This window comes from Pinus tabuliformis, chromosome 8, assembly GCF_031772625.1.
Source record: "Pinus tabuliformis cultivar Carrire ecotype Pingquan chromosome 8, CPIR1, whole genome shotgun sequence".
Lineage (NCBI taxonomy): Eukaryota > Viridiplantae > Streptophyta > Pinopsida > Pinales > Pinaceae > Pinus > Pinus tabuliformis.
The window spans coordinates 687025166-687033195 of NC_142294.1; the positions used below are offsets into that span (position 1 = coordinate 687025166).

Genomic DNA, 8030 nt, shown 5'->3' on the forward strand with positions numbered 1-8030 from the left:
TCAAGTACATAAGGCTGCCAACTATGCTCTTGTACAGTTTTGGATCAAAATATTTGTTGCTATCTTCTTTGATCAATTTCAACCCTACTACAATTGGAGTCACAGCTGCTTTGCTGTTCTGCATGTTAAATCTCTTCAACACTACTTCTACATATTTATCTTGAGAAATGAAAACACCATTTTCACTTTGGTCTACTTCAATTCCAAGAAAATATCTTAAGAAGCCCAAGTCAGTCATTTCAAATTCACTTTTCATGACTGCTTTAAAAACAACAATGAGAGAAGCATCATTGCTAGTAAAAATCAGATCATCTACATATAAAACAACAATAATAATCTTACCGTCATTTTGTTTTATGTAGAGTGTGGGTTCACCATCACACTTATCAAACCCATTCTCAATCAGATAAGCATCTATTCTGCTGTACCATGCTCTTGGAGCTTGCTTCAACCCATAAAGAGCCTTCTTCAGTTTACAAACTTTATGCTCTTGCCTTTCAACTTCATAGCCCGGAGATTGATCAACATAAACCTCTTCTTTTAATACTCCATTTAGGAATGCAGATTTAACATCCATCTGATAAATCTTCCATTTGTGTTGTGCTGCAATAGAAAACACTATTCTGACTGTTTCCATCCGTGCTACTGGTGCAAACGTTTCATCATAGTCTTTGCCTTGTTGCTGCTTGTAGCTTTTCACGTTCCTGTCAATCTTGCCTTCAGCATTGCTTTTGGTCTTATAGACCCACTTAACTCCAATGGCATCTTTGCATTCAGGGAGATCCACTAACTCCCATGTTTTACTCTTCTCAATTGCACCAATTTCTTCATTCATTGCTTTAATCCATTTATCTTCATTTACAACATCTTCAAAATGAACTGGGTCATCAACATGACAATACAAAGCGAATAATGAATTCAGACCGGTATTGTTACTTACCTCTCCTTGTTCATAAATCTCATTCAGATCTCTAAATCTTGGTCTTCTTGGTGTGCTAGGAGTTCCATCCGAACTTGAGGGTATTTCTGATCCCTGTGATGTGCTTGGAGAAGCACTTCCTTGACTTCTCAAGGCTGTTCGAATTCCAGCTTGTGGTGTGGTTTGTTGTACTTGCTGTGGTGGAGGAGGAGCCACCAATGAAGGATTATTTGCTTCTATCCCTTCCTCTTCTTCTTCGTGAGACACAATTGTCTTCACATTCACTGTCTTCTCTAAGCTTCCATCCCAAGCTTCATCTTCAATGAACTGCACATCTCTGCTTACTATCAATTTCTTGGTGGATGGATTATAGAGTTTGTATGCTTTTGACTCATCACAATAGCCAATAAAGACACACTTCTCCCCCTTACTGTCAAGCTTCTTTCTTAGCTGATCCGGTACATGTGCATATGCCACACAACCAAATACTCTCATGTGAGTGACAGTTTGCTTTTGACCACTCCATGTTTCTTCTGGTATTTTGTTCATGACATCTTTGGTTGGGCATCTATTCAAGATGTAAACTGCACAAGTGACAGCTTCTGCCCAATACTCATGCGGCAAGTTCTTTGCCTTTAGTATACTTCTGACCATGTCAAGAATGGTCATATTCTTCCTTTCGGCAACACCATTTTGCTGAGGTGTATACCTCGCGGTGAACTGCTTTTGTATGCCATTCTCTCTGCAAAAACGCAGAAAGTCTTTGGAGATGTACTCTCCTCCTCTATCTGTTCTGAGCACTTTGATATAATGCCCACACTACTTCTCAACAAGAGTTTTGAAGTGGCGGAATTTCTCAAACACTTCACTCTTCTGTTTTAGCATATACACCCATGTCTTTCTGGTGTAATCATCAATGAAAGTTAAAACATATTTATTTCCGGAAAATGATGGTATTTGCATCGGTCCACACACATCAGAGTGAACAATTTCCAAGGGTGCTTTTGCCCTTATACTCTTCCCTGCTGGAAAGCTTTCTTTGTGTTGCTTGCCCAAGATGCAGCCTTCACAAAGGCTGTCCGGTTTCTCAATCAATGGCAATCCCTTTACCATTCCCTTTCTGTGCAACAGATTCAAGCCTCCGAAATTGAGATGTCCAAATCTCAAATGCCACAACCAATTCACATCTTTCACTTGTTCCTGAAAGACTTCTTGTGTTACAGCCGCAATAGTTCTTCCTTCCTTCAAATCTGCCCTAAGTTTGAGAGGAAACATTCTATTGCTCGTCATCTGCACCTGTGCAATGATCTTCTTACTTGGAGGTATGTCTCTGATTGTACACGTATCATCTTTGAAGAACACGTTGTAACCTTTGTCTATGAGTTGTCCAATGCTCAAAAGATTACATTTCAGACCAGGTACATAGTATACCTCTGGCACAATCATCTGTTCTCCATTTTTTGCTCGAATACTAACTCTGCCCTTACCCTTGACAGATATCTTATCATCAGTCCCTGTTGTTACCTCAGATTTCACATTTTCATCCACATTGGCAAACATTGCAATATTTCTAGTCATGTGATTACTACAACCTGAGTCTAAGAACCAAAAATCTTCTTGTTTGTCTTGTGCTACGTTACATGTTAACAACACGTTCTTTGGGTTCTTATCTTCTTCATTTGCAAAATTAGCATTCTGCCTATTATTCATGTCACTTTGCTTTTTCCTACATTCATTTGCATAGTGCCCATATTTCTTACAATAATGACCTTGGACTTGGGATTTGTCATACCTTTGTCCATGAGCCTGCTGTTTGCTTGAACCTTCAGCTTGGTTTTGATTGCAGCTCCTTCCGCTTGTGCTAGCAGGATAATTTCTGCCTCTGTTTTGGCTTCTTCCTGGACCTTTGTTATTTGCTCTGCCTCGACCTCTTCTTTGGCCAAAAGACATCTGAGTCTTGAATGCTTGCTCAAATGAGGAATCTGTTCCTCTACTCAGTCTGTGTTCATGAGACAAAAGTGAAGCACTCAGCTCATCTACCGTGAACTGTGAGAGATCTTTTGTTTCTTCTATTGCTACCACAATAGATTCAAACCTTGAGGGTAAACATCTCAAGGTTTTCTCTACAATCCTTCTATCTTCAAGAATCTCACCATGAGATCTTATCTGGGTTATCAAGCCAATAACCTGAGTGAAGAATGAATCTATTGTATTAGATTCCTTCATGCTGAGATTTTCAAAGTCTCTCCTCAACATCTGCAACTTTGCAGTCTTCACCTTCTCCATGCCTTGATAGGCAGTTTTGAGAATATCCCATGCCTCCTTAGATTTTGTTGCTGCTGCAATCTGCGGAAAAACACTTTCATGTACTGATTGGAAGAGGAAAAAGAGGGCTTTGGCATCCTTCTTTCTGTCGCCCTTCAACTGGTCTCTTTCTGCTACTGTCAAAGCAACCAGTGTTGTTGCATCTGTAGGTTCAGCATAGCCAGTTTCAACCAGCTCCCATAGTCCTTGAGAAGCAAACAATGCTTTCATTGTTATGGACCAATAACTGTGATTTTTCCCATTAAACTGTGGCAGTTGGGAATTTGTCAAACCTGTTCCAGCATCTGCCATCTTAACCTGTATTGGTAAAGAAGAGATACTGACTGTAAAATGAAAACAAGCAAAAACTTTCTCTGCTGGAAAAAATTCTGCTCAACAAACTTCTTACAGCTCCTACAGTGAAAAACAATCTCTGTTTTTGACTCACTGAGTGCCTAGACCAGCTCTGATACCATGTTGGAAAATTTCTGTTTATTTCAAACACAAAAGAAATAGCGCAGAGAACATCGCACTGTTTCAAATACAGGATCTTTATTAAATACAAAAAAAGTGTTACAAAATTGTCTTCCTCTTCTGAGGGATTACATCAGGTACGCTCCAGTTCCAGAAACCAGTTTCATTATCTCAGAAAACTAAAAGTTCAAAACTACTGTGCATTGCAGAAGAAAAAAACAACTATTTTTCTAATTCTACACTACTCTGTCTGCTCTTGCATTTTTTTTTATATATAATGAACAACGCAAAAATATCTTACAATACGTGTTGCTTATGCCCATACTTCCGTAAAATAGAAAACAATAAAATTAAAAATTTCACCTATATTTATCAAACGTAGTAAATATCATTAATTACACCGCTGAAAATATCTTATCGGAATTTAATGCATGGCTTATCACAACATCGCACCATCGCATAGGCGGATAAGGAGCAAAAAGCTTAACGCGCAGAAGTTTAAGATTTGTGATCTGCGATTTGATCGCATCGCAAGATCGCGATCGCAGAAAACAAAAGGTAAAAAAAAATGAAACAAGGGAAAAATGCGATATGCGACCAGATCACATCGCAGGGAAACTCCAATGGTGTTTTCTGAATAAGCTGGGTCGTTGTTCAACTGTCAGCTTCCGGCAGGTTGAAATTATCATTCCAACAGGAATTAGCTATTTTATTTTAGAAGAAAAAGAAACTTACCTGGTCATCTATAACATGGAGAGGAGTTGAGCTGAGTTGGGTTATTCTCTTCTTTTCTTTCGCTATGCTTCATGCACAGTAGTAACTCCGTTTTGTCCTGTCAAGCGTAATTAACATCGAAAAGCTATATGATCAGTCAAGGAATCGTAAGCATTGCATCAAACCCAACTGAACAAAGAAGACGATGAAGTAAAAAGAACTAGTAGATCTAGGGGAAATGGAAAAGTTTTAAAGGAAAAATGTACATGGGGCAGATTTTAATGGGCAATTCGAATATTAAATTCTTGCAAGCCTCACCGTGTGTCCTGTGTCGTTTGAACTCTTGGGACATAGATCTGATATGGAACCAAAATACAGACTAAACCCAAATAAAAATTATTCCAAAGGCAATTTACGGACTCAGTTACATCTTTCTTTCGCTCCAATAAGGAAACGCATAGCTATATATATATACAAAGAAAAAAAAACATACCTTGTCCGGATGCGCAGATGCACATTCTTTCCGTCCATTTCTTTGGCCGGTTCGAACTCGAGGCCATACATCTCATATCGAACCCAAATGAAAGAGCGCGTCCCAGTATACCATACTTGTCTCTTATTTGGGCGTGAACTCTGAGGCCATACATCTCATATTGAACCAAATGAAAGAGCGTGTCCCACCAGTGGTATCCTTCCTTTTTAATTGGAGACCAAGCAAATTATGTTTTCTGTTTGTCCCACTCCTTTGTGTTTTACTTGCAGGATGCACACAGCGAGTTAGAACCCAATCAAACCAGGAACTATCCGGTTCGAACCCATTCAAACCAAATGGACGAGCCCATCTCCCTCCGTTTAATTTGAGATAGGTAAAACGATCAAATTATGTTTGCAGCTAAGAGACGGTATCGATGAAGGGTAAAATTTAATTTTATATATTTAAATTTAATATTGAAGTTTTATGATAATATTTATTGGAAAAATAATATATATATATATATATAATTTTATTAAATAGAAAATTTAGTTTAACCATAAATATAAATATAAATTATATTTTAAGTTTAATTAAAATTTTCTTAAATATTAAATTGAGGTTAAACTACCTAAATCATATAAATTATAAATTATATGAAGTTTTAATACTATTTAATGAATATAATTAATTTATTTATTGAAAGTTTATCTTAATTAATAAAATAAATGTTTTATTATATAATAATAAAGATTAATGTATATTAACAATTAAAAATATAGAATTAGTTAATTTCTTTGATTTTTTTTTTTGTGTGGAAAATCATGATAACTTTCATGAATTAAAAATTAAAGAAGTCTTTATTATAACAAAATTATTAGTCCCTGCCATCTGGCATCCGGCAGGGACTATAGTAATCGATATGACCCCTAGATAGCATTACTTCACCCCTTTTAGGAATCGATTTTTAGTAATTCGGAGTGCTGTTTGGCGATTAGATCAAGGTTTCAAGGATGTCTGCCCTCCCCGCCAGGATGCCGAAGGACTGCCATCTTATTTGGCCTCTTCCCGAGGCGGGAGAGGCCAAAGCTTAGGTTATTTCGGAAATAGGCGTGTATGTTTCGCTGTGACCGTCAGTGGTCTGATTTTAATGCTAACATTAATTCATCAATTCATATGCTAAGGTTTCTGCAAACAGGCATATGCTAAGGTTTGGCATATTCTCCGGCGGCAAGTGTTCAGCATGCAGGGGGCGGCAAGTGTTCAGCATGCAGGCTGCATGCACTGCAGCGGTTGCATTAAAGCAACTTACCTGCTTGTTGGTGTTCGATTTGGTCAGAAGAGCCTCTCCGCCACTGGTTTCGGCTTGGTCCGTCAAGCTGCAGATTCCCCTCCCTCGCCTCCTCGCCCCCGAAAAGCCTCTTCGTCCCGGAAAATTGGGGGGTCCTGTAACTCCACGGCTTGTTTTACTGCCTTGATGTCTTGGGTTTATTTGCTTCCAACTGAGCTGTAGAATATGTTTCGGATGCTAATCTCCATTTTTCTTTGTGTTAACAGGAAAGAGGGACTGGTCAGGTGTGACGAGATGCAAGCCCTGGTCGCGTCATGGGTTCATTTGTCTATAGGTATGTGAAACCCTTTGCCTACATTACCTCGTTGACTCTTATCGCCTGGTTTTCCGATTCGAGTGCTAAATGTCTGCGTTAAGAATGAGGGCGGTACTGTTGATTAGGAATCTCTCTATTCATTGTTTTTTTTCTCCTTCATCATTTGCGAATAGCGTTACCAGAAATGATTTTCCTTTGATGTGGTGAAAGCGGCCTCTGGTTTTGACCTGTTGTTTCTAATTTCTTATTTTGTGGCCCATGGTCGGGGTAGGACCAGTTTCCTCCACAGATTTACTTCCGTTTTAGTCTATCTGTGACAGGCTACCTTCCTATCGGCTCGTGACACTCGTTCTCGACCTGTATTGGGGTTTCCCTTTTTCCAGTACTGATGTTTACGACTTTATGACAGTTTTGAATGAATTATTCTAGGTCATATCCCCCTCTGTCCTTGTATTGGTTTTTCTTGACCCTACAGGACTTGGTATGATTTCGAAATTACATTCTCATACTCTTCTTCACATGGATCATCGTACTCTGTCTATTCGGATGCACTGCTGGCACCGCCTGGACCATTGTCAATCTCTCCCATTTCGCGGTCAGTATTCAATTCATTGCTTTTCTGTCATTAATTTCCTGAAAATCGACTCTTTAGGGTTTATGTTTTGGGGCCGTAACAGGTTTCGTGCAAACCAATTACTTTTCATTACGTTTTTCTTTCCTTCAACTCTACCTATTGTATCAATGTTCAGATTGTATCCATGTTAAATCTGAAGTATATAATTAGATTCACTGTGAAAAAACATACCTGTGCAGACAAAAAATGTATGGAAGTTCTTACATGCAGAATATTAAGAGGTTATTAATGACTGTGCTTTTGGAAATTCTTACATGCAGAATATTACCAGATTATTAGATTATTACCTTTCGGCAAAGGTAATGAGCACTGGCTATGATTGACTATCAACTGCCCTTCTGGCACTGACTAGCCCCAGCTAGGCTAGAAGTTGCAAGTTCGACTGCCCCTGTATTGAAGTTATTCTCAAGCGCCAGCAAAGTAGCAAGTGGGTTCCCTACCGGGTTGGCATTCTGTTCTTTCAACATAACAAGGGTTGGCATTCTGTTATTTCAACATAATAAGTTCGCCTTTCTCTGCATTATGCATGTCGCACCTCATGCCAAGCCATTGCCACTATCCTGGCCAACCACCTTACTTACCAGCATGCCAAGCTCAGTCAAATAGCCATCGAGCTATGAGAGTTGAATAGGCTTGTCTGTACGATGAATTCTCACCTTTAACCAAGTGAAATCATCTTTAGCCGTTGTTGTTTCAGTCACAAACCGAGAGCATCCAATATCATGTTCGGTGATGACCAAAAATCCCATTGCCATTCCAACATCCCACTATCCATGCTGAGCAAACCTTCTCTAAATCTCTCTGTCGAGTAAATCAATTTGCTCAGAATAAGAAATAAAAATCAATTTCATCGTCACAATTTCTTTAATTGTGAAATCTTCAAATTCGAGAGCCAGATTGCTTACA

General features: G+C 38.8%; 1 long non-coding RNA gene across 2 annotated transcripts; it reads left to right on the forward strand.

The window, feature by feature from the left end:
• The first annotated feature begins 6253 nt into the window (after nt 1-6253).
• LOC149237450 (uncharacterized) lies at nt 6254-6888 on the forward strand. Of its 2 annotated transcripts, none has more exons than XR_016245270.1 (2): nt 6254-6508; nt 6797-6888. It is a non-coding gene; the product is annotated as an uncharacterized LOC149237450 (long non-coding RNA). The 2 variants fall into 2 exon arrangements; XR_016245271.1 differs by having other exon boundaries at nt 6811-6888.
• Nucleotides 6889-8030: the final 1142 nt, after the last annotated feature.